This window comes from Mytilus galloprovincialis, chromosome 6 (genome assembly GCF_965363235.1).
Source record: "Mytilus galloprovincialis chromosome 6, xbMytGall1.hap1.1, whole genome shotgun sequence".
Classification (NCBI taxonomy): Eukaryota; Metazoa; Mollusca; class Bivalvia; order Mytilida; family Mytilidae; genus Mytilus; species Mytilus galloprovincialis.
The window spans coordinates 81,360,219-81,386,633 of NC_134843.1; the positions used below are offsets into that span (position 1 = coordinate 81,360,219).

Sequence of the window (26,415 nt, forward strand, 5' to 3'; positions counted from 1 at the left end):
CGTTTAACATGTCCTGCATCAATCTAAATTAATACAAAACCCATATTTTCCCTCTTCCCTTGTTAGAACAACGTGTACGCGGAAATTGAATTTCATATCAATAGGTCGCTAACACTGTGTTTATTTTATTTATTTTGAGAAATTATTTGTTTTGAGAATACAGACTTGCGTTGACCTATAGTTGTAAATTTTTGTGTCATTTGGTCTCCTGTGGAGAGTTGTCTCCTCGTCACTCGGATTTTGTGTTGATTGATTTTCTTTTTTAATTTGCATTGTTTTGTTTCTGGTAGGTCTCACGATTCATATAGCCGAAAATTCTAATATTACTTTTGAATTTCTTTAGATTTGCTCGAAAAGGAATATAAAATTGAGAATGGAAAGGGGGAATATGCCAAAGAGACAACAACCCGACCATAGAAAAAAAACAACAGCAGAAGGTCACCAACAGGTCTTCAATGTAGCGAGAAATTCCCGCACCCGGAGGTGTCCTTCAACTGGCCCCTAAACAAATATATACTAGTTCAGTGATAATGAACGCCATACTAATTTCCAAATTGTACACGAAAAACTAAAATTAAAATAATACAAGACTAACAAAGGCCAGAGGCTCCTTACTTGGGACAGGCGCAAAAATGCGGCGGAGTTACACATGTTTGTGAGATCTCAACCCTCCCCCTATGCCTCTAGCCAATGTAGAAAAGTAAACGTATAACAATACGCACATTAAAATTCAGTCCAAGAGAAGTCCGAGTCTGATGTCAGAAGATGTAGCCAAAGAAAATAAACAAAATGACAATAATACATAAATAACAACAGACTACTAGCAGTTAACTGACATGCCAGCTCCAGACTTCAATTAAACTGACTGAAAGATTATGATTTCATCATATGAACATCCTTCCCGTTAGGGGTTTAGTATCATAAAATCATAACATATATGAAAAGATAATAACCCGTGTCATGCCAACAACTGGTTTTGATGCATAGACCCTAAGAGTGAATCAATATTAACGCCAAAATATGCAATCTTTAATGACCTGACAACAGTATCGTAACTATATCCCTTCTTAATAAGTCTATTCAAAGGTTTTGTTATTTTTTTAGGTGAATACTGACACCTTTGTGCTTTATAAAGAATATTTCCATAAAAAATTGGATGTGAAATACCTGAACGTATAAGAAGTCTGCATGTTGAGCTATATTTACGAATGATGTCCTTATACCGATGATAAAATTTAGTAAATGTTTTGACTAGTTTGTGATATCGAAAACATTGGTGTAATAATTTTTCAGTAATACATAAATTTCTCTCGTTAAAATCTAAAACATTGTTACATACACGAGCGAATCGTACAAGTTGAGATATATAAACACCGTAAGATTGTGACAAGGGAACGTCACCATCTAAAAATGGATAATTAACGATAGGAAATGAAAAATCATCTCTTTTATCATAAATTTTAGTATTCCTATTTAGTGTCCTATTGTTTAATTTTTCGATGATTGTTTGGAAACAAAACGGGCACAACTTTTCAATTAGACGCCTTGCTTAAGTCTTCTTTAAATGTTTAATTGTTTTCACCTGCATTTAATCATTCAGCTTTTTTGTTGATTCTTTCTATTCAAAAGCGACTTTTTATCCGAAAAATGGAAAGGTTTCTAGTACTTCGTATTTGCGGATTAAAAATCTTTACTTGGACAGCTTTTCTCTCTGCATACATCCCAGTGCGACAACCTTTTTGATTGAGTGACAAAGTGACATGCTGCGCTGTTTGAATATTAACATGTCTTTCTGTATCGTTTGCTATTGACATATTCCCGAGCATGGTAGCCATTTTCGCAAACTCTTTGGATTGATTTTCCAATTGTTTAGTAATACTGTTTAAGTGTGTGTTCATCGCATCCTGTTGTAATTCAATTTCTGCTGTAAGACCATTAATGGCATTGTCTTGCAACTGTTTGTCGTATTTCATAACTTGAAGTTAGTTTTTGAGGTGAATACTGACACCTTTGTGCTTTATAAAGAATATTTTCATAAAAAATTGGATGTGAAATACCTGAACGTAGAAGTCTGCATGTTGAGCTATATTTACGAATGATGTCCTTATACCGATGATAAAACTTTAGTAAATGTTTTGACTAGGTTGTGATATCAAAAACCCTGGTGTAATAATTTTTCAGTAATACATGAATACTATTTCGGAGATCCGCGAGTCAGAAGTTCTGAAAAACCAAAATTGATCTGGATGAAAATATCACGAGGCAGAAAAGAATAAACTTTTGCTGGAACAAGAGAAAGAACGTCAGGAGCTTGAAAATGTGATTGACGTTTTAAAAGATCGTACTATAGATCAAGATGATAAAATTTGTCAACTTGATAAGGCAAACTGTAAGATGGACAAGAAAATTGAGCAACTGAAAAGGAAGGAAGAAACAACGGTCATGATGAAGGAAGAGTTGTTGGGCAAAATTTCAATTCTGGAGAACAAGTCCGGTCTTCATCAGAAACGTGTGAGAAACAACAAAATGAAATAAAACAAACCAAAACCAGCTTGTTGGAGGGATGATGACATTAACAACTTGAAGGATATTTTACATGACATTCTCATCAAACTTGGTCGAAACGGCACAAACAAATATAAAGACAGAATTTTATTTGCACCAGACCATAAGATTTAAAAAAAATGTATTTGCTCTTATTCAAAAAGATAGTCTATGTAGTCCATTTCTTCCAGAATTTCATATCATGAACTTGAAAAAATCTAAGATAACAAATTTATTCTCAGCATACAAGGAATGTGGTCTAATGCATCTTCTAAAGATCACTCCAAGTTTGACATTACAGAAAAAGAATTAAAATTCACATTACCAGTAGCAGAATTGTTCTAAAGGGTAGGTGCATTGAGTTTGAAAGAAGATCCATATCCTAGATGTATACGAGTCCAACAAATCAATCTTGTGAGTCTATTCTTGACAAAGAATCGTACGAAATAGAACGGTTCTTAGTATACAAGTATGCTTGTAAACAGAAACTTTTTAAACTGGATTCTGATGATGCACCTGCAATTGAGTCAATAAAAGGTTCAAAACCCCTTCTACACCATTTGAAAGCATCAAAGGGGGTGACAATGAAAAGATCCACAGTAAACCGAACTTTGGCAAAAACAGACAAATGAAAAGAAAGACTCTGGTGAAGAGAGAACACAAAATCACGGACTGCTTCAGTTCAGAAATGAATATATGCCAGTCTCTTGTGAAACCAGATGGAACAAAGGCATCAATTCAAAAGTCCTCAGGAATAAAGCGGGCATTGTATAAAACCCTATCATACTGCTTTCCCTTTACAGACAGCTTTAAAATTGAAGACCTACTTGAAAAACATGGATACATTTACAGAGACGTCAACGATTTTCCAACTAAAGAAAGGCTCAAAATAAGGTATGCAACAGTCGAATTTGCAGGAATAAAAATTCAAAACCAAAGCTTCAACAGGAGATGAATACATGCAAAACATCAATAATAGCCTTTTAAATAAAGAACTCCCAAATTTGCAGTATATTGTTATCTGTGAGGAAAACTACAGCTTCACTTCAGATGATTTCAAGGCAGTCTCAAGACAAAAGCGACAGAAATCAATGCCATTCTCAATATCCCATTTGAAAATAGGAGATGAAATCATGTCATTTTATTGATAACACAATATTGACTGCTGTACCCTATTTTTGACATTTTTTACTCTTTGAGTATGTTTGTTTTGTTCATGCATCGTTGACAATGTAATGGAATTTGATACGACTGTCATACAAGTGAGAGGTTTAGCTAGCTATAAAACCAGGTTCAATCCACCATTTTCTACATTAGAGAATGCCTGTACCAAGTCAGGAATATGACAGTTGTTATCCATTCGTTTGATGTGTTTGGACTTTTGATTTTGCCTTTTGCCTTTTGATTTTTGATTTTCCTTTTTGAATTTTCCTCGGAGTTCAGTATTTTGTGTTTTTACTTTTTATCTTATCAAAAGTTGTCAAAATCAACACGGAAATTGAAAAAAAGATGATAGGTAACTATCTTACACGCAACCAGCAAACTACAAATCAAACGCAATCTGACACAGGATGTTGATAGTGAATTGGTTTTAAGTAATTGTGACTGTACGTCAACTGATGAAGGCTCATGTCCACATATAAGATACACTACACCAGTCAGAGCAACTTTTACAAATGAGGGGTACCAAAATACAACCCTTTTGAAAAACATCAAACAAAGGAAAGGTGAAGCAGAAATGTCGCAAGTAGACTGGCTGAGCAATATTAAAGATGAGTTAAAGGAATTTGGTGAATCTGTAATAAGTAGTGTCACATCTGTAGATATTGATAGTATCGTTATTCATCTATTTGCTCTATCAATTTACTGGCCACGTACAACATCCGGAAATTTCACAAATTCTGTATTTGTGATGCTTCAAAATCCAAAGTCAGAGATTTTCAACATTACTTGAAATTATAGAAGTACTAGAAAATCGTTTTATGAAGGAATTGGAAGGAACATTGCCATAGCATGTTGTATTGGAGGAAATGATTTTATTCCCAAATTTCATGGATTTTCCCACGAAAAGTGGATTACGGCAATACTGGATGATAATTCTATCAACAAATTAGTGACTTTTGATGTTTCAAGTGATGATGTCATCACTGGAATTTTGGATGAGGAGACATTTCTTGATACTGTTAAAAGAATGTACTGTTCAGCTTCAGTGAATGCTAACACGACGACTCTAGATCAAGTCCGCCAGTTCCTTCTCCAAATTTTTCTTTTCTTTCTATGTATTGCCTAAAGTTGTTTAATGAAACAAAGTAGGATTTATACTTTTGGTCTGTCTGAAAGAAGAAAAGCTTATATTTCAAAAACTATTGCGAGTGGAAAGGGAGTCTCATTATAAGTACTTTTACATAAATCTTTTTGTATTGGCATTTGATTCACACTACCCCTGGAGTATGTTGTTTCACATGCAGTAACTCTGAGGCCTTGTTATTATTGTTGATTAAAATAAATGTTCATAATCAGGAAATATGTTTCGTTACACATAAGATGTTAACAGGGGTACTGTGAAGTCGAGAAGATTTGATTTCAAGAATTTGAAGATGAAAAAACATCGCTTTTAGTAGAATTTTACAAACAGTCTACATGTCCGACATATTACAGGTTCTTTTAACATTAGTTAGACAATTTGTCAGCTATTTAATGTCCTTGTAAATTTAATAGAATTCCTTTTCTTTTCATGAATACAGTATTGTCATAACGATTTAAATATCAAAATTAATTGATTCAAAATCTTTTTTTTAAATACTATATAGGAGCGTGACAAATGTGGACATTCCACAATATAACAGACAGGTGATTGCATAACTGTTAAAAGTATATCTCTGGAATTGAAACATACTGTATCGGGTAAGTTTTGTAAGCCTACGACATTCCCTATAAAGATATTGCTTTTTTTTTACTTTTTTCATATATGAACATTTATTAACAACATCGCTACAGACTCAATGTCAAATACTAATATTTGAGAGTTCTATTTGGTTGGAGGATAATTACGAATAACTGTTTCTCTATTCTTTTTTCTATCATTTTAATTTTAAATTGTTACATATAATATGTAAGGGTATTTACGATATAATTTTATTTTTTGAAACTTCGTACATTTAAATGTAACACATTTTTTTAAGGTTTAAGACAACACTAAAAAATGTTTGTCATGGTAAGGTAAAATATTTCCACAGCCAACATTTCATGTGAAGGAAGTATTTTACAATAAATATTTGAAATGATATATGTAATCAATTCATTGGTGTATTCATATAAAAAAATGTATGTATATAAGTCGTGAAAAATTAAACGAGGTTTTTGTATGTAGAAAGAATTAAAAACAATTATAATGATATATACGTCCAGGTTCAGAAAAATTTGAAAAGAAATATAAAGGCGAAAATGCAAATAGTTTCTGACGTAAATTTTTACGGAGTGCTATAGATATAATTTAAACTCAAGTTTGATATCTAGTTTTGTAATCTGAATTTATAATTTTGTAAATAAATCATATATACCCTGAACACACTTTACTTAATATAAAAAAGTAAAAACAAAACTGAACGACTGTGTTGCGTCCTTCTTTGCATGTTTAACCTTTATTAGGAACACTTCTATACTATTAAACGAGAAGACCTCATTTTGTGTGTCGCTTCTCTTCCTTCCACAATAAATTAATCATCATGACTCTGTGTCCATGCATAGTCGCATTTAACATAGAGAACCAATCGTATGATAGATAACAAAAATGATACATAAGTAAGTCAGTCAAAGCGTTGTCCATATCGTGGTTTTTAGATCGTAAGAACCACTACTATTATACCTCGGTTTTAACTTACACACAATTTTCAGAAGTACTCGGACGGTGACAAGACAATTATTTTCACGTTTATCTGCATCATCCCCATGTATACTAAGATTCAATATAGCAGTGATCCCATGGAAAAGAAACTTTATAGAATTGATAGTTAATAGAAAATTGAATACACTTCAATATTTATAATATTGATACGTATGTTCAAAGTATGCAGAAACGCGAAAATAATGAAATATAACAGAAAACAAAATAATAACGGACTTTGAAAAATTGAGAGGGCTTAGAATTATTGTTCTGTCTCCCTGTACCTATATGAATTTTGATATCATTTCTTAAATTCTCCAGACATAATTTTTTTCACAAAAATTCAGCCTAAAATAGTTAACACAATTTCAACCAAGCTTAATATGTCCGCAATTTCGCTTTTGAATGTAAATCAAACAGGACTTCCGATTTTAAACTTGCACATAAATTTTATAACAGTACTCGAGGATTCCAAATTATTGCGTTGATAGAGACTCTCTAAATAATATAGCAGTGATCGTCTAGGAAAAGAAATTCATAGTTAATAGCTAATACACTTTATTTAGATATATATCTTTATTTGTCATATAAGTAACATTATAGTTGTGACATAAACAGTATACGTATGTTCATAGTATACAGAAACGCGCAAATAGTAGTAGAATTTAACAGAAAAAAATAACGCACTTTGGAAACAAGGGAGAGGACTTAAACTGTGTTCAAGTACCTATGAATTTTGATACCTTTTATGAAATTCTCCAGATATAAAATCTTTTACTGAAATTCTACAGACACAAAATCTCATAAGCTCTAAATACCCGCAATTTCGCGGGTGTGTTCTAGTATACCTAAACGTAGAGAGCTAAATGACTAAAAGAATTACAAAATCCATCTAAAGTCATCTTGCCTGAGAGAGAGATAACTATTTGTTAAAATAGTTTGTCGATTTATTAATTGAGTTTGGTAATTTAATAACGACTCAATGTTTTAGATACTGATACTCTAACAATGAGAATTTAGGTATCTTTATTTTGAGATATTTAGAATTTTTGGAAAAATTATATAGTGTTTAGAAGTATCGACAATACTCTTCAAATTGATTGTATGGAATTTTTTTAATTCTATAAGTATGAAATATTTTTCTTTATCGATATGTTACAAATATTAACACAGAAAGGAACAAGATTTACCAATAGAATATCAAACAACACGAATTGACGAACAGTAGACAGTACCATTATCAAAAAGAAAAAAGTGAGATCTTATTGATGTTTCAAAAGAAATGGATATAATATCATTCTTCATAGACACCAGGCTTATTATTTGGTTCGCCACATGAGCGTTTCGTCAACATAAGACTCAAGACAAGATTATGTTAAACGTTGCGTCCTCCTTTGAAAACAAGCAAAATACAGAAGTACTGAACATCGAATGACCGCAAGTTCTTGTGAATGGTCACAAGCACTTGTCTCAGAAAAAAATCACATCTTTATACCTGAAAGTGAGGTTAATGTACAGATGTATTATCTGAGACAAGTTCTTGTGTGGAAGATAAATAAATGAAAGGGAATTCAACAGCACAGTAAGAACTATTATATAAACGTCTGAGTCAGTGACAACGCTACACCATATTTATCCATAGGATCAATAGCAGTCATGGTGATACATGGCTGTGTACATTATGTATATATAACCCGTCTAAACATCAACCCAACAATGTTAGAACTGTAAATTTGCTTTTGCAAATTTGTTTTCTTCCCTCGCCGGGATTCGAACCCATGCTACTGAGATATTGTGATACCAAATCGCCTGCACTGTAACCGGTGCGCTAGACCACATGTCCACCTGGGCTTCATAAAAATGAAGATTTCGGGGCCGGGTGTTACCTTTCCACGTCAGTTTTAATCTAGTATTATGAGAAAATTATTAAAAGATGATAACGGTTTCAACTCAATAGACATCACTTTTACTAGTACTTTCACTGCTTTCACAGATCTTCAGGTAATGTATATGTATGTATTGTAGTGATACAAATCAATATACTCTGGTTTATATTATATTAATATTTATATATTACAGTTACATGTATATATAATTTTCAGCCATTTGTATATCATTCTATTCTACTAATTATTAATAGTGCAGTGCAAGTGCATGGTGGACACTTTTCTATAATATTTCGATTTTTCTTATTGGATTTGAGTAGGCATTCATATTTTCCCGCAAAACGAGAGAGCAAGGACCAATAACAGATATGTTTCTGTATATAATATTCACCTCCTTTACAGGAGATTGTCAATCGTTCTTGCGATATTCTTCCGCATGCGTTAACACAAGTTTTATGTACGTCTGCATAGATATTAATAGTGTTTACTTACATACATATAACACATTTTAGTAATATTAAAATATGTTCTAAAATAAATATTTGAGTATTTACTAAAGAAATGAATTTATAGCAAGCGATAAGGAATGTTTTTTGGCACTCGATGATGTCGACGTATTTACATATTTATAGAGCAGTTAAAAACCCAAAACTAATTTACATAATGGTCATCAGCTGTAAAAAAAACACTATTGTAGAGATGATATTCCGTATTTTTCTACAAAAAAATCGTAGTTTGAAACAAAGGATAGAAACGTCCAAGACACCTAAATGTTCAGTAAATTTCCAAAATGAACCCTTTTTATACCTGAAAGTAGCATTTTATATTACATATTTGAATTCAATAGGTGAAATATAGCTTATATGCAAACTTTCGTCAACATTTCACAATGGAATCAAAACTGTTTGGAATGCACTTAACAAGGAAGTTCTTACAGTAATCGCATTTTATGTCCTCAGTATATATGTAGGCCATGTTATTCTGTTATAACTGTTTTATACATTCAATAGCAATAATTTGAGCATTTAAAATATTAATTAGTCATGTCAATATTATTAATAATGTACAAGAAAATCGAAACCGTTTTCGACGTATTTAACTTGCAGTCAATTGAATTGCAAATCTATCGACAAAACATCCTTAAGCTTCTTACGTAGTGAAAGGTAAAATTATGGGATTTGATTAAATATGAAAGTCCGCGGATCTATAAGGTCATTTTCGTCTTTTTTTAAAAAGCCGGAAAAAATAAAAATGAGAGTTAACAGATCCAAATGATATTGTAAATGAACAAAACAATTTTATAAAAAAAAAATGCATTCTATTTTAAAAAAAAAAGTCAACTAACAAAAATACTGAACTGCAAGGAAAATTCAAAACGGAAAGTCCTTTATCAAATATCAAAATCACATCAAACGGATGGAAAACAAATGTCATATTTCTGACTTTGAACTGCTATTTCCTTATGTATAAAATAGTAGATTTAACCTAATACATTGTTAATTGAATCTCACATGTTCCAATCATATTATTAATAAACTTAATGAGTCACTTTGAGGTATGAAGTGAGTCTCTTTATGGTTCCTTAAACAATGCAAGAATTTTTGTTGTCTCTTAAATTTAAGAAGAATTTATAAACCCCTGGTATAGATGGATTACTGTTGAGTCTTACAACATGTTTTGAAATGATATTGGGATTCCATTGTTTAGATGTACAAATGAGGCCTAAGAGTTTGGTGAACTCACTATCAATAAAGAATCGGGATTCATCACTCGTATATTGGTGTGCATACGCATTTTTGCGCCTGTCCCAAGTCAGGAGCCTCTGGCCTTTGTTAGTCTTGTATTATTTTGATTTTAGTTTCTTGTGTACAATTTGGAAATTAGTATGGCGTTCATTATCACTGAACTAGTATATATTTGTTTAGGGGCCAGCTGAAGGACGCCTCCGGGTGTGGGAATTTCTCGCTACATTGAAGACCTGTTGGTGACCTTCTGCTGTTGGTTTTTTTTTCTATGGTCGGGTTGTTGTCTCTTTGGAACATTCCCCATTTCCATTCTCAATTTTATTTATAAGATAGCTATAGCAATTTAAGTCAACCATTGAACTCAAAAAGGGATTACTAAAGTTCGATGTATAGGGGAATGAACTAGATTTATTCATGACCTAGCCGAAAAGATGGAAGAAGACGACATTTATGTACGATTACTTTAAATGGAATGGAACCGGCTTTATATTAGAGGCATGCAGTTTTATGGGTTCGATCATACATTTATAAGAAGCCTTCAAAATTTCGATAAGGACATGCTATTATGATACTTCTAGCACTGTGTTAAATAACGGATACTTTCTTATCTATTGACTTCAGTGCTTGAGTTACTTAGTACACCTATTAGAAATGACCCTGATGTTAATTGCTGGTGTAACAGCATATGACCCCAAAATTGTATTCAGTCAATATGCTGACGACTCTTCCTTAGTCCTGGATGGTGACCAAAAGTCCCTCAATCAATAAGTACTTTTGTTTGATAGATTTTCAGAATGTGCTGGTCTGAAGTGTAATGGGTTGGGTTAAAACTTTTCCTAAAAAAAAAAAAATTGATTGGAACCTTTCTGGTAGGTTTAAACTATTAAGGATATGGTTTCAGTTTGGTAAAGTACATATATAGTACTCTTTGCAATTGTACAGCTAGGATAAACAATATGTATTTATTATTAAATACTTTGGCTTACGGAGAACTGACATATATTGGAAGGGTTACAAAACGTTAGCACTTCAAATATTGGTTCATGTTCTGAATGTCCTTCATAACCTACCAGAAAGAGTTCTGAAGGGGATTTATAATATACATGATTTACTTTTTTGATGAAAATAACCCACCAGATAAAGGAAAGTAGTGAGCGGTAATGCCTGATGTCTTGAGAAATCTAATATTTACTTTTGTTTGGTACAGTGTAAAAATTTCTCGGCTGTTGTAATTATTAGATCCACAAACTTACTCGCCTTGGAAAATTTGCTGCTAAGTTATATACAAATTTTTGGGGAAGACACATTTTTTTCATTTAAGTTATGATGAATTACTTTATCTAGATAAGAAAGCCCATCCCTTTTGTCATGATATCCTTGTAAAAATATTTGCAAGCTGGAAATAAGTTCAAAAGTCGGAAACAATACTAATATTTCTCCTCAGTCCATGTGGCTGAACTAAGACATCAAATTAGATGACAAGAGAACTTTCAAATTCAAATATATTGAAAATTGTGTATTCTTTATTAATGATAAGGTATAAGATAATGTATGGACAAGTATGATACAATGTAATACAAATCGGACGATTTTGAAAATAGATTGACAGATAAAGTTAAAAAAAGTAAATTTTTCGTTGAATTATTTTTGGAAGATGTTAAAGTATTAAGTATGTTAATTTTATTCTCCCGTAATACACGAGAAATGGATAGCAGATTGAAGATTTGAAAACTATCAACTCCATGCTTTTTGATTTAATAAGATTGTAGGGAGTCTATCATGTTGTTCAAATTCAAGAGAAACTGTTGTTTGTACTTCTTGTTCAGAAATCAGAGTAAATTATTATTTTTTTTTACATTTTCATGAATGTAATGTTGTACAAAGTTTCTGGCTGTCCATGAAAATCTGGGTTAGAAATTATGACATTTCCTTGCCTTTACCACACAAAAAAATAATTTTAGACGTTTATGAAGATTTTGTTAACAATTAAACAGTAAATGATATTTTGCTGCTATTTAAATACTGCAAATGTTCATTTAGAATATATTTCCCACAACATATGGTTGGATGAAATATTTAAAGTATTGGATAAATATAGAAAATACTTTGTTTTTTTAACCTGTACAAAAAAAATATATATTAAAAGTGGCAATTGTGGGAAGCAGCATACTTATCTAATCCAATTGTAATAAATGTTATAAAATCATTATGACTTCATCAATCTTGTAAATATTAATTGGTTTTTATGATTTGTGTCTATAAAAGAGGGACGAAAGATAGAGAGTTAGTAAAGGCAAAATATAATAAAAATTAAAATGCACTGAGAACTTCAAAAAGTTTCGTCAAGTGGATCTATTCTTGAATACAAAATCCTTCGTACTTGTTTTGAACAATTCAAAATTACAGTGAGAACAACCATTAGTCTTGAATCTTTGAAAAGAGGGACGAAAGATACCAGAGGGACAGTCAAACTCATAAATCGAAAAATAAACTGACAACGCCATGGCCTAAAATGAAAAAGACAAACAGATTAACAATAGTACTCATGACGCCCCCTCTTAGGTCAGTCAGTGGGCCCCACTTATGAAAATTTCTGGATCCGCCACTGAAGAAAATCGAAACAATTTTTGAAGTATTTAACTAACAGTCAGATAAATGCAAAAGTGTTAAAATAATATCATTGAGTGTCCAACATACTATGAGACAAGATTTTTCGTAATTTATTTCATTGGTTTTAAAGTTTCAAAAGACCATAAACCTAATGACTACCGGTGACTTTGCATGTAAAAATGTATGTACAAATATATACCACTTGCTAGGATAAATTCAAAATGCGAGCTAATACAAACTGACAAAATCTAACGTCCGACTATAACGACCAAAGAAACGGACAGAAAAAAAACTGTCATGTTTCTGTCTAGACCATACGTCCTAAAAGTAAAGGAAAATTTAAACAAAACACTAACAGTGCAGTATTCAACAGGATGTTTACTCATTATAACTAGGAAATAAAGGGTTCCACCTCATAATTGTTGTCCCCCTTCCCGCAGGTAAGAGATATAAATAAGAATAAAAATAGAAATAGAAAAACAGAATTATAATGAATAGAAAAAATACAATTAAAAAATGATGTATGGTATGAAATAATTTTTTGTTGTTTATTTAGCCTTTTACGTCTATATCCCATATTGCCTTTATATTCCGGTATATGATGATGTCATTCCTTTTTGACTTCAATAGAAATTATTAAATTCAAAATATTTTGCATATAATATAAACTTTTCATCTTGATATTTTAAAATCTTTTATGTATAATCGAATGCCTATAAATGAATTTAATACGAATCAACTTAGTTATAACTGAATTTTAAATGCATACATGATTTGTCGATTACAAATTTGTTTTAAAAAATAAACATGCTGGTTATTATTCTATTGGATTTGTGTTTTTAATTGAAATGACGAAATGCAGATTAAATTTACTTTATCATTTAATATCTTATTGTATATGCATTTAAAAATAAATGATGTATTCTTGTCATAACAACTGATAAATAATATATTTTTAATGTCAAATTGTTGATTCGGCCTTTTTTCGAATTTTCAAAGTTTTGATAGTTCTTTTGCAAACAAACACCACCATTTCCATATAGAGCTCGTCAGTGTTTTCTGTCATTGGTGATTTCTTTTTTCCTTGTAAAACATGATAATTTAAGAAATTTTGAATGTGATAAAATATTAATTTATAGAAAGCGTCTTTGACTTCCATGCCAATCATTTGTGTCTGATTTCTAATACGGGAACAACATTTATAAAAAAAAAAAACGAGTTTAAAACAAGTTGAGTAAAACTGTTGCTCTATATCACTTTGTTTTCATGGAAAGACATGCTGATTACAATAGGGTAAATAAACAATCTGATATTACCCTATAGTGCTGTCTTGATAAATTAGTTTAAAGAAAGAGAAAGGAATCCTTTTGAAGTTTAAGCATTATATGCTTTTTATGTTTATAAATTCTACAAAAAAATATGTTCAATAGAATATCTGTATTCCGGATCAATATTTAATATTATTCCAGCCAAAAATATTGTAATTGAGGTTCAACACCTTTGAAACATAGGTGTAAATTGTGATTTAATATATTCCGATTTTCTAATAATTTTGTTCACTTCTTTGACTTGAGGATACACTTTTCATGCTATCAAATGATTTAACTGTTTCTACAATTAACATGAATATCTTAAAAAAAAAACCCACCTGTATGACCAAGGTAACTTCGATATAAATAGTCGCTAAAGCAAGAAGCTATTTTGTGTCGATATAAAATCAGATAGTGGTAACCTTTTATTTGAAATCCCTGATTGTCCTAGAAATTCGCCCCATATTAGTAATAATTGATGTTTTTAAGAGCGGATGCTTTAATGAAGCTTTATTTCAAATTCTAGAATGTGTTGATTCTTATTTTATTTATAAGAACGAAAAATTCATTGATCTCTATATTGTATACGAATAAAATTTGAAAAGTAAGTAACTGATGATAAAATAATAGAAATTATTATAAATTAAGGAATGTATCTCCTTCATGCAAAGCTCTGACTCCTTTCACGGATTTGGCTATACTTTTGGGACCTTTTGGATTATAGCTCTTCATCTTTTATATAAGCTTTGGATTTCAAATATTTTGGCCACGAGCATCAATGAAGAGACATGTATTGTCGAAATGCGCGTCTGGTGCAAGAAAATTAGTACCATTAATTTTATTACTGCTTATTAATAACCCAAAACTTCATATATATGCATTTGTTAGATCAGAAGTTAATATGTATTTAATGTAACAATGCTCAATTGAAGGGCTTTATTCCTAAGTTCAACGAAAGTTTTATACATTGAGGTTAGGTGTAGGAATATATAAGTATTCAGTAATATGTAAGTTAATGATTGATGTATGTGAAAATGCATTACCAGTATAGTATGCTCACATAGAGTTTTAACTAAAAATTTAAACATAATTCTGATTCCGTGCCAACCAGTGTTTTGAAGTTTGTTTTGTTAAATGAGGCGTGCTTAGCAGCAAATACCAATAATTTTTATCTATGATTTGACTTGACGAGGTTTAGACCTATAACCTCCATCACTCAAAGGAATCACGCTATCACGTACCACGAACCAAATTAAGGTGTGCGGTAGAGAAGAGGTGGATAAGATCCATCCTACTCTTTAAAATATTATATACACATTCTAAGAAATTATAAAGACTTCTTATACGTTCAGGTATTTCACATCCAATTTTTTTTATGGAAACATTCTTTATAAAGCACAAAGGTGTCAGTATTCCCCTAAAAAAACTAACAAAACCTTTGAATAGACTTATTAAGAAGGGATATAGTTACGATACTGTTGTCAGGTCATTAAAGATTGCATATTTTGGCGTTAATATTGATTCACTTATAGAGTCTTTGCATCGGAACTAAACACATTTATTCAAAAACCAGTTGTTGGCATGACACGGGTTATGATCTTCTCATATATGTTCTGATGGTATGATACTAAACCCCTAACGGGAAGGATTGTGCCTGATGTTCATATGATGAAATCATAATCTTTCAGTCAGTTTAATTGAAGTCTGGAGCTGGCATGTCAGTTAACTGCTAGTAGTCTGTTGTTATTTATGTATTATTGTCATTTTGTTTATTTTCTTTGGTTACATCTTCTGACATCAGACTCGGACTTCTCTTGAACTGAATTTTAATGTGTGTATTGTTATGCGTTTACTTTTCTACATTGGCTAGAGGTATAGGGGAGGGTTGAGATCTCACAAACATGTTTAACCCCGCCGCATTTTTGCGCCTGTCCCAAGTCAGGAGCCTCTGGCCTTTGTTAGTCTTGTATTATTTTTAATTTTAGTTTCTTGTGTACTTTTTGGAAATTAGTATGGCGTTCATTATCACTGAACTAGCATATATTTGTTGATGGGCCAGCTGAAGGACGCCTCCGGGTGCGTGAATTTCTCGCTACATTGAAGACCTGTTGGTGACCTTCTGCTGTTGTTTTTTTCTATGGTCGGGTTGTTGTCTCTTTGGCACATTCCCCATTTCCATTCTCAATTTTATTTATTTTTTCTTTTTATAAAAATAACGTACAAAATGGAAATCGGTACAACAAATGACAGTAAGGGTAACCAATATGTTTAATCTGTCATACATCAATCTAAATCAATTCACATCCATGTGCTCCCTCTTCCCTTGTAAGAACAGCATGTACACAAATAATTTCTGGTAGCTTGTCGTTTGTTTTATTATTATGCACCATTTATGGGCATTATATTTTCTCGTCTGTGCGTCAGTTTGTCCGGACGTTCGTTAGTCCGTTCGTCCGACCGTCTATCCCGCTTCAGGTTAAAGTTTTTGGTCGATGTAGTTTTTGATGAAGTTAAAGTCCTATGATATGATCTTTCTAGTTTTTACCCTATTTTCACGGTCAACTGAACATAGAAAATTATAGTGCAGATGGGGCATACGTGTACTATGGACACATTCCTGTTTTTTTATTTTAATTTGCCTTTATATTTTTATTGTTTCTTATTGGTCTCACTATTGGTTTTGCCTGAAATCTTAATCTTACTTTTGAATTTATCTAGATTTACAAGAAAAGGAATATGAATACTGTTTCGGAGATCCGTGAGTCAGAAGTTCTGCAATATAAAATTGATCGGGATGAAAAACGTCATGCAGCCGAAAAGAATAAACTTTTGCTGGAAAAAGAGAAAGAACGTCAGGAGCTTGAACATGTGATTGACGTTTTAAAAGATCGTGCTATAGATCGAGAAGATAAAAATAAACAACTTGATGAGTCAAACGAGAAGAAGGACATTAAAATTGAACAACTGAGAAAGAAATTAGAAAAACTGCTTATATTGAAGGAAGAATTCTTGTTAAAAATTTCAGTTTTGGAAGAACAAAATAGTTCTTCATCAGAAACGAACGAAAAACAACAAAACGAAATAAAATATCTTGAAGGGGAGTTGGCGCGTCTCGAAAATGAACTACAAATTATAAAACACAAATATGAGTTGCAGAACAAGGCCATTGATGATCTTACAACAGAAATAAAACAACAAAAAGTTGAGATGAATGCACACTTTAACAATTTCAACAAAAAATTGGAAAAGCAATCAGAGGAGTCTGCAAAGGTGATTACCATGCTAGAGAATTTCTCAGGAGCAAAAGATGATGGAAGAAATGTTAATATTCAAACAGCGCAGCATGTCACTGTTTCACTCAATCAAAAAGGTGGTCACACTGGGATGTCTACAGAGAGAAAAGTTGTTCCAGTGAGGATTTTTAATCCGCAAATACGAAGTAATGGGAAATTTTCTATTTCTCTGAGTAAAAGAATTGCTGTGAACAGAAAAGATCAACAAAAAGCTGAATGATATAAAACGGATGTAGAAAATTTAACATTTAAAAGAAGACTTAAGCAAGGCGTCTAATTGAAGATTTGTACCCGTTTTGCTTTCACAATCATCTAAAAATTAAACAATAGGACAACGAACTTCGACGTGTCTTTGGTCATACATTGAACATTAAAGTAACATCTAATATATATATATTGAATGAAAATGAATTTTGTCTTGTAAAAGGCTTATTTCGATATGAAATTATTTTTGGACGAAACACCATCTTTACAGCAATTAACTTATATTTGTTGTCTCATTTAATCTGCTCCTACCAGTACTTGCTTTCGCTACTGCATATGTAATCTGAAACACAGGTCACATACATGCTGTACGTCATGGCAGGTAAAGCTATTCATATTTTCTACTGTTGAAGTAACTTGTGATAGGTAACATTTAGTCATTTTAAGTCATTGATAATGCAATAGACAACGTGTCTGTCAAATATGTTGTTTTACAAGAAAAAAAAAGAACAAAGATACTTGAAGTTAAGTCCTTGTAGTTGATTGCGACTGGTTAGATTTGTCGTTAAGTGTCATATCATGTCTGCTGAAAACGATAGTAAACCCTAAGTTGATTGACCAAATCCAATTAGAGATGATGTGTTAGTATCCACACACAGACATGTTTCTGCTTAAGTAAGAAGTCCCTACCTGGTCTACATAAACATTATGAAATTTTAGATTTGTTTATCCAACTGTAATTTATTTTAAACAAATATGTATTATTTATCAAACTTTCTAGAAAAAACAAATAAGCACTAAACTTGCTGCACTGATGTGAAGTGAAGAATCAAATTTAAAAAATATTTTATCTGTTGTATAAGAAATATACAAAACATAAAATATTACCATGCACCACTGTAAATGGGTAAATATTATAATAGATTTGTCTACCTCACATTCTGTAAATAAAAACTAACACTTATTGCATTCGTCGGATCTGTATAACTAAACAAATCTGTATTAATGATAGCCGATAACAAAGTTGATCTAGAAGTAAAAGTAATCCGAATACAGAAGTATAATTTTTTTATCATTGTTGAATGCCATAAGATATAGATGAGAAGATGTGGTATGAGGGCCAATGAGACAGCTCTCCATACAAAGGACATTTTGTGAAAGTAAACCATTATAGGTCAAAGAACGGTCTTCAACACACAGCCTTGGATCCCACCGAACATCAAGCTAAAAGGGCTCCAAAAATGAATTATGTGAAAAATAAAATCACAAAAATACTGAACTCCGAGGATAATTCAAAACGGAAAGTCCCTAATCAAATGGGAAAATCAAAGGATAAAACACATCAAACTAATGGACAACAACTGTCATATTCCTGACTTGGTACATGCATTTTCATATGTAAAAATTCCTGGATTGAAGCTGGTTTTATAGCGCTCAACCTCTCACTTTAATGACAGTCCAATCAAAGTCCGTTATTTTTACACGAATGCGCGAACAAAATAGACATAATCGGTAAAATAGTAAAATTCCCCATTTCCATTCTCAATTTTAAATATGGTTATAGCAGTAACTGTGTTACTATCTCAAGATAAGCAGACATATACAAAAAACACAAAAAGCATCTCAAATTAAAAAAAAACACATTCGTTGATTCGCGTGTTGGGCGTCAGAAATTGCAAACGTCACAAAAAAGAAATTTTGTCGTTCAATGTTTATTCAAAACAATTATAATTTCACATGGGGAATGGTGGTATGCAGGGTTATAAAAATCAAAAGTTTTGTTAGAATTAATTACAGAAACAGACCGAGATTAAAAATTATCTAGCAGTTCTTTAGAATTTTTTAGAGTCCATAATGCTACTACGCGAATGAAATAACTTTGTCGTTTGTCGTTCAAAGTATTATCAAATTTATAATAAAACAATGACATACAATAGAACAATAACATAATGCCGCGATCTTTAAAAGTACAGAGTCACGTTATAAGAAAAAAGGAAACACAAAAAGTCACATATAAAAAAAAAGATGTAAACGGGAAAATCAACGGTCTAATTTAAATAAAAACCGAGAAACGAAAAGCACTTATGAATCACATCAACAAATGATAAGTACTGCAATTAAATTCCTGACAGGTGCAATCAAATACAACGGACTTAAAAGTTGTAGTAGGTACCAATCTTCACCCTTGTCTGAAACAATAGTGTAAATTCACAACAAAGAAAGATAACCTGTAATTATTAAAATCTTTGTTATTTGTTCTATAAATTTTTGTTTCATTGTCAATCATACAATAACTCTTCATAATGCTTTTGAATTTGAAAATGTATCAATAGAAATAAAGAAATCTAAAGTATCTTAGATTTACATTTGACATGTAATTCCCAAATAACCTATTATTGTATCTGAAACCATTAAGAATGAAATCTGTAAAAGACAGATCAATTTTTCGTAATTCCAAATATAACATTTTACGAATAACTCTTCTTGATGATCATTGTTAAAGAAAATCTATTTTTTAGAATTAATTTAAATTCGTCCAGGAGATATATAGAGATAATTATAGCCGCAAATATAGTGCATTGTACATTTCATTTTCGATTGACAACTTTCAGTTGATGGGCATGTATTTGCATCTGTAGATATTGTTTAAATATAGTGCATTGTACATTTCATTTTCGATTGACAACTTTCAGTTGATGGGCATGTATTCGCATTTGTAGATATTGTTTAAATATAGTGCATTGTACATTTCATTTTCGATTGACAACTTTCAGTTGATGGGCATGTATTCGCATTTGTAGATATTAGTCAATTCTTCTTCTTCTTCTTCTTCTTCTTCTTCTTCTTCTTCTTCTAATTATAATTATTATTATTGTTGTATTAATGTTTGTTATTATGTATTGATGTGTGTGTGGTAAAAACTGTAGATGTTTTGTTGAATAAATTATTTTACTAAGCTGCAATTGCATCCATTCACTGTGAGGACATAATCATATTTCCTAATACTAGTATAAGAAAATAATATAAAACTAGATGTGTCAAGGCGGCACGAATGGCTCTGTCTGAAATTGTGGAAAAATGTGCGATTTCAAAAATACATGTGGACACAAACATGATTGTAGTCTCACATATAAAAAATCAGCTCAAAATCTGGAGGCGTAAAGAAAAAAGTCTGCATAACTGATTTTCAACATTTTTTAAAGTTGTTATTAAATGAGTGGAGCGGAATGAAACTTAAAATTGATCTGTAACTCATCATAGTCAACTCACATACCAAAAATCAGCCCAATATCTGAAAGCATTTAGAAAAAAGGTCCGTATAACTGTGGTTTTCAAAAAATTATCAAAGTCAAAAGCCCTAAATTACAGCAAAAATTATCCGAGTGGAACTAAACTTGAACTTGATCTGTAACTCATCATGAGTAACTCAAATACCAAATTTCAGCCCAATATCTGAAAGCGTTTAGCAAAAACTATATAACTTTGATTTTCAACAATTTATCAAAGTCCATAGCCCGTATTTTCGGCAAACATTAGCTGCGCGGAACAAAACTTAAACTTGATCTGTAACTCATCTTGGTTAACTCACATGCCAAAAATCATACCACTATCTGAACGCGTTTAGAAAAAAAGTGCGTATAACTGTGATTTTCAACAATTTATCAAAGTCCAAGGCCCGTAATTTCGGTAAAAATTAGTGAAGCTAACACAAGCGATATTATAATTATTCAATGTTGGTATCTGACGTATCTTGCATACATATATGCAATTGTAATGTAAAGGTAGCACAGTACAAAGATTTTAAACCTCCAATTTTCTAGTTTTAAAATGGTGTAACTTTCTTTATAAAGCTTGTCACTTCATACAAGTGGTATTTATGGATAGCTAACAGATTACTCTTTTAAATTAATGCAGTGTTTGTATTATACAACACTTATGTAATCAATTATAATGTTAACTGCGTCTACAAAATTTTACAAGAAATTTCCACTTTCAATTGAAAATAGCTTCTTTATGTTTACCCCTAAATTGTTGATGGTATTATATATGTTGTTTCTAAAGCTATTATCTACAAAAGGGTGTTTCAGAATTACACTTATTACAGATTTATGAGAAAATGGAATACGATATCAATAATTGAGACACCCTTTTGTAACTCCTGCTGTTTTGAATAAGATTTCGTTAAAACTACTGTATAGTTAAAGAGATGAAAGAGCTAGATTCATTCAAGTGAACTGACCAATATTTTGCCATTAATTGCATAATAATTGAATACATAATAATTCCATTCATTTAAAAGTTTAATCTTTTATCTATCTATATAAACCTCTTTTATTAATTTATATGCATTCTTAAGAAAATCACAGCATTTTAAAGGTTTGAGATTGGAAGTAAAAAAAACTTTGTATGGTGCTACCTTAAATGACTTTTTAATTGACTTTGTGACTAACGGGAGATAATCAAATTAAAACCATGTTCTATCACCCATTAGAAATAAATTATGGAACTATTCGTAATTTAAGTTGCAATTGTGTTGTACTCTCGTAGTTGCCAGGATAGTATAATCCTGAGATTTTCGTTCTATACACTCCGCCATAAGTTAAGCACCACCCATATTTTTATCAATAAGAAATTTTCAAATCCAAAAATTCAATATTTTTGAACAAGAGTTAATCGTGTTGACATTGGTTAAATAAAATGTAAATATTGTGCAGTATAAAAAAATAAAAGATTTTTTATGCTTTCTGCGGTGTGAAAGGAACTTTCAATTTTACGTTAAAAACAACAAGTTAAAATCCCTATAAAATGTTTTAATTTGTTGATCATTTTCATTAATTTCAAATAATGATACAGTTTTGAACTTTTTGGAAAATAATCAAGTATACATTTACTGTCAATTAAGGTTCATAAAGTCAATATCGTGTATAGCTTCCGCGCTTCCGGTAGAGATTCAATACACGTCTCCTCTTTCCTTGCACAAGTCGTCGTAGCCTATACTGTGGAAATCTCTGCCATTCCTGTACCAAAGCGACCCTCAATTCTGGTATTGTTGCACATTTTGGTTGTCTCTGGTTAAGTTTACGGCCGATAAAGTCCCATACATATTCAATTGGGTTCATGTCAGGTGACATGACCGGCCAAGGTAAAGTGTCTATTGATTCCCACGTCAGGTATGCGTTGACAATTCGTGCGCGATGAGGTCTCGCATTGTCATCTTGAAAGACCGGTCTATCAGCTAACGCATGATTGTCAAAATGAGGCGATACAATGGTGTTCAGGATGTCATCCCGCTACCTTTGTCCATTCAGGGTACCGTGAAGAATATGCATATCAAGCTTACAGTCATGGGGAAAACATCCCCATACTGTTACACCGCCGCCACAGAAAGCTGTCCCGATATGCGGTGTTTCTTTCCCTCCAAACACGTGTTCTGCCGTCGACGGGCTTCAGCAAGAAACGACTTTCATCGGACCAGTGAATTCTCCTCCAGCTGCGATAAGTCCATCGGCGATGGTTTCTAGCCCATTGTTGTCTTGCTCTACGGTGTCTTAAAGTTAATTCCGGTCGCTTTATTGGCCTCCGAGCCCTTAGACGGAAACTATGCAACCTACGTATCACAATCCGCACACTTACTCTACCCCCAATAGGCCAAAGTCTACGAAGCTGATCAGCAGACGAGAAAGGTATCAATCGTACTTGTCGGGAAAGATTTCTGTCTTCTCTGGGAGTAGTTTTACGTGGTCTTACTGCTCTAGGGCGGTCTTCAACTGACCCTGTCTGTCGGAATCTCTGCACGAGCCTCATAATCACAGTGTGCTTAACACCAAAATGGACCGCTATTCTACGGCAACTTAGACCTGTATTTGCCATACCTACAAATTGCCAGCGTTCAGCAATACTTAGTTTTCGTCTAGACTAGATCACGAATAGCCTGATATCACGATTCATGACACGTATAATGGTAAAATTGTACCAACGGCATACAACACAATATACATATAATAATGTCAAGAAATTTCTATAGTTTTGTGTCTTTTCAATATAATAAAATGTTTTTAAAATTTTCAACGTCTTTTTTTTTTCAACAGCTCCACTGTGTTATTGGTTCGTCTCTTTTGGTCTGTCTTTCTGTGTATCTTGTGTTCTTTCTCTTTCTGTGTTCTCTACTGCCCTTTTTTCCCTTTTTCTCCAATCTTTTTGTGTGTCTTGAGTTACATATTTTTCTTTCTCAAGTTCTTTCTTAGTTTGGTCTAAGTCTGTTTTACAAAAATGTTCTTTCAGTTGACCCATTTTTTCCTCCTGAAAGAACAGGTTTCGGTCTTTTTCTGTAACTGAAAAATTTTCTTTTCTTTTGTTCCTAGAACATTCACAATTTCATCTTCAACATTTACGGTTTCTACTGCAACATATACATCTTCTTCTGCAACATATATGGTTTCTTTTGCAACATTTACGGTTTTTTCTGTAACATAATGCAACAGTTCAGGCAACATTTGGACGTCGACCTTGTCCGTCTGTGTACCCTTATAACTTATAACATTTTCTATATATTCGTGCATGTCTTGTGTACTTGCTACCATGGGTTTTCTGTCATCTACCATTACCGACTCTACCATTGAATCTCTGGTTGAAATGAACTCACTTCTTTCCGCATTAAACTCGTTTACTAAGCGTCTTTTTCGAGGTCAGTTGCAGTACTATAGGTCACTGTCAGAAAAATATAACCTTTTTTGTATGAGGCTGAGAAACTGGGGAAGGGTGCGGTTTTACCGAGGCCTTCCCTAGTGTTGTGCCTTATACAAAAAGATGATATTTTCTGACATTAACCTCATATAATGCAACTTAAATCAATACATTTATAGCTATTTAAATTGTAGAAAAAATATGGGTATGATTGCCGATGAGACAATTCTCTAACAAAGAATTTAACTTTTATAGATCACAGTACGGCTCTCAACAATGAGCAAAATTTATACCGCACAGTAAGCTATAACAGGCCCCGAAACAAAATAAGGTAAAACAATTCAAACGAGAAACGTAACAGCCTGATTTAAATACATAACAATAAACGGGGGGATAATGATATACAGCAACAAACGACAACCACTGAATTTACAGGCTCCTGACTTGGGACAGGCACATACAGAATGTGGCAAGTTAAACATTTTTTGCTGGCGCCAAACACTCCCTTTACACGAAAGCGAAAAAGAACAACACATACACTCGCACATTCAAAACGAGTGTCGTTTTCTTCAATGTGTCTCAAGTCGGTTATTTTCTTGTCAAATAAATTTAGTCGACTTTGCAATAATGTAATTCTCCTTTGTAGTTACTTACATCGATAATGAGACAATTATCAGGCAAGTTGTGGATAGAGTTTGGTGTTGTCTCACATAATTTGTTCATTCAGTCAATTCGTTAAATATTGCTGTTCGATTTAAAAAAAAAATGTTATACAACTGTAAATAGTGCATTTATTTAACAAAAATAATTTCTAATGAGTTTGACTGTGCCTTTGGTATCTTTCGTCCCTCTTTTGTGTTTATCTTTAAGAAAAAAAGTTATGGCTTTCTTTCGAAAGGGAAAACACGGCCACAAATCCGTTTTTTCTTAAGCAAATATACAAAATTTCGACCTCATTTAACTCAAAAAGTAGCACATGAAGGTATATTTTTTATTACAAATTTGATTCAATCAGGCCAAAAATAGCCTATATGGAAATTTTCATCAAACTGTACGGGATCAAAACGGTATCGTATGCCCTTAACGTAAATATACGTCGCCTTACAAGTGAAAGTCAAAAACGTCGAATTAGCGGTGCTGTGACATATTGGCAGACCACCATCTGACCGCTTTATTTTGATGATCTTTAGATTTCTCTTTACTTTATATACATCAACATAATCCTTTTGCAAGGAATTTCACTTTATAGTGATGTTTTTCGAAAAACTTATATTGTGTTTACTCTTTTTTGAAGATTAGTAACAACTTGTCCTTAATAATTGTAAGAAAAAAAGATAAAACTTTTATTGTGAAAGACAACCTTTCAACACATCGATATTCGATACTAATCGATAAAAATATTTTTTAAAGCATCAAATAATTTCTTTTTTATTTGGAATTTATCATGCTGGCTTCATTTCTCCGATCAACAATCCAAAACACATTATTTTTCGTTATTTTCTATAACCCACACAGGATTACTAACGTAAAACGTTGGTTATTTCTTTTTTTGTGACGGGAGACCTTGAAGTTCGTTTACTAAATAATCTTTTGTTTAATGGTATAAATGAGGTTACTGTCATAATAAATGCCGTTCAGATGTAATAGATTAGGAGGTATGTTACATTTGATGACTAGTTGAAAAGTTTTGCACATGTTTAATCAATGTTGATAATTTCTTTATAGAACAAGTTTTTGAAACGTTGTTGTTACAGTGTACTTTAGGCTAGGTTTTTGGAAATGATGTCGAAGTTTTCGCGCGATCCGCTCATTTTCATTGGATTTCTTTGCTTTCATAGAATTTTCCAAACTTGTGTTACAAAAAGATATGCGCTATCATCAATTTAATAATATAATCTTCTCCCTATAAATGTATTCCAAAATCTTGTGCCGAGATATTTTTTCTTGGTGTCTTCTTTCAAGGCTTACTCGGTCCAAAAGTTGCGTTATTTACGTTTTAAACACATGTCTACCCAAAGCCCTAACGTTCATCTTCCAAATGTTGTAGCAATATCATATTTTATATACTTATAAGTACCCCCAAAATAGAAGGAATACTCGAAGAACAACATTATGATGTTACCCGTCTACACGAAAAATACAAGATTTTTCTTGTAAGTATTAGGTAAACAGATTGACAAAACTGAATAAAAACCGATAAGCTATCTGTAACTTAATTTTTGTAGTGCTTTAAATGTTTTATACACAATATAATAC

General features: G+C 32.1%; 1 long non-coding RNA gene across 1 annotated transcript; it reads left to right on the forward strand.

Moving 5' to 3' along the window:
- The first annotated feature begins 5,369 nt into the window (after nucleotides 1-5,369).
- Nucleotides 5,370-20,433, forward strand: LOC143080481 (uncharacterized). Its single transcript, XR_012979726.1, has 2 exons — nucleotides 5,370-5,448; nucleotides 16,697-20,433. It is a non-coding gene; the product is annotated as an uncharacterized LOC143080481 (long non-coding RNA).
- The last annotated feature ends 5,982 nt before the right edge of the window (nucleotides 20,434-26,415 follow it).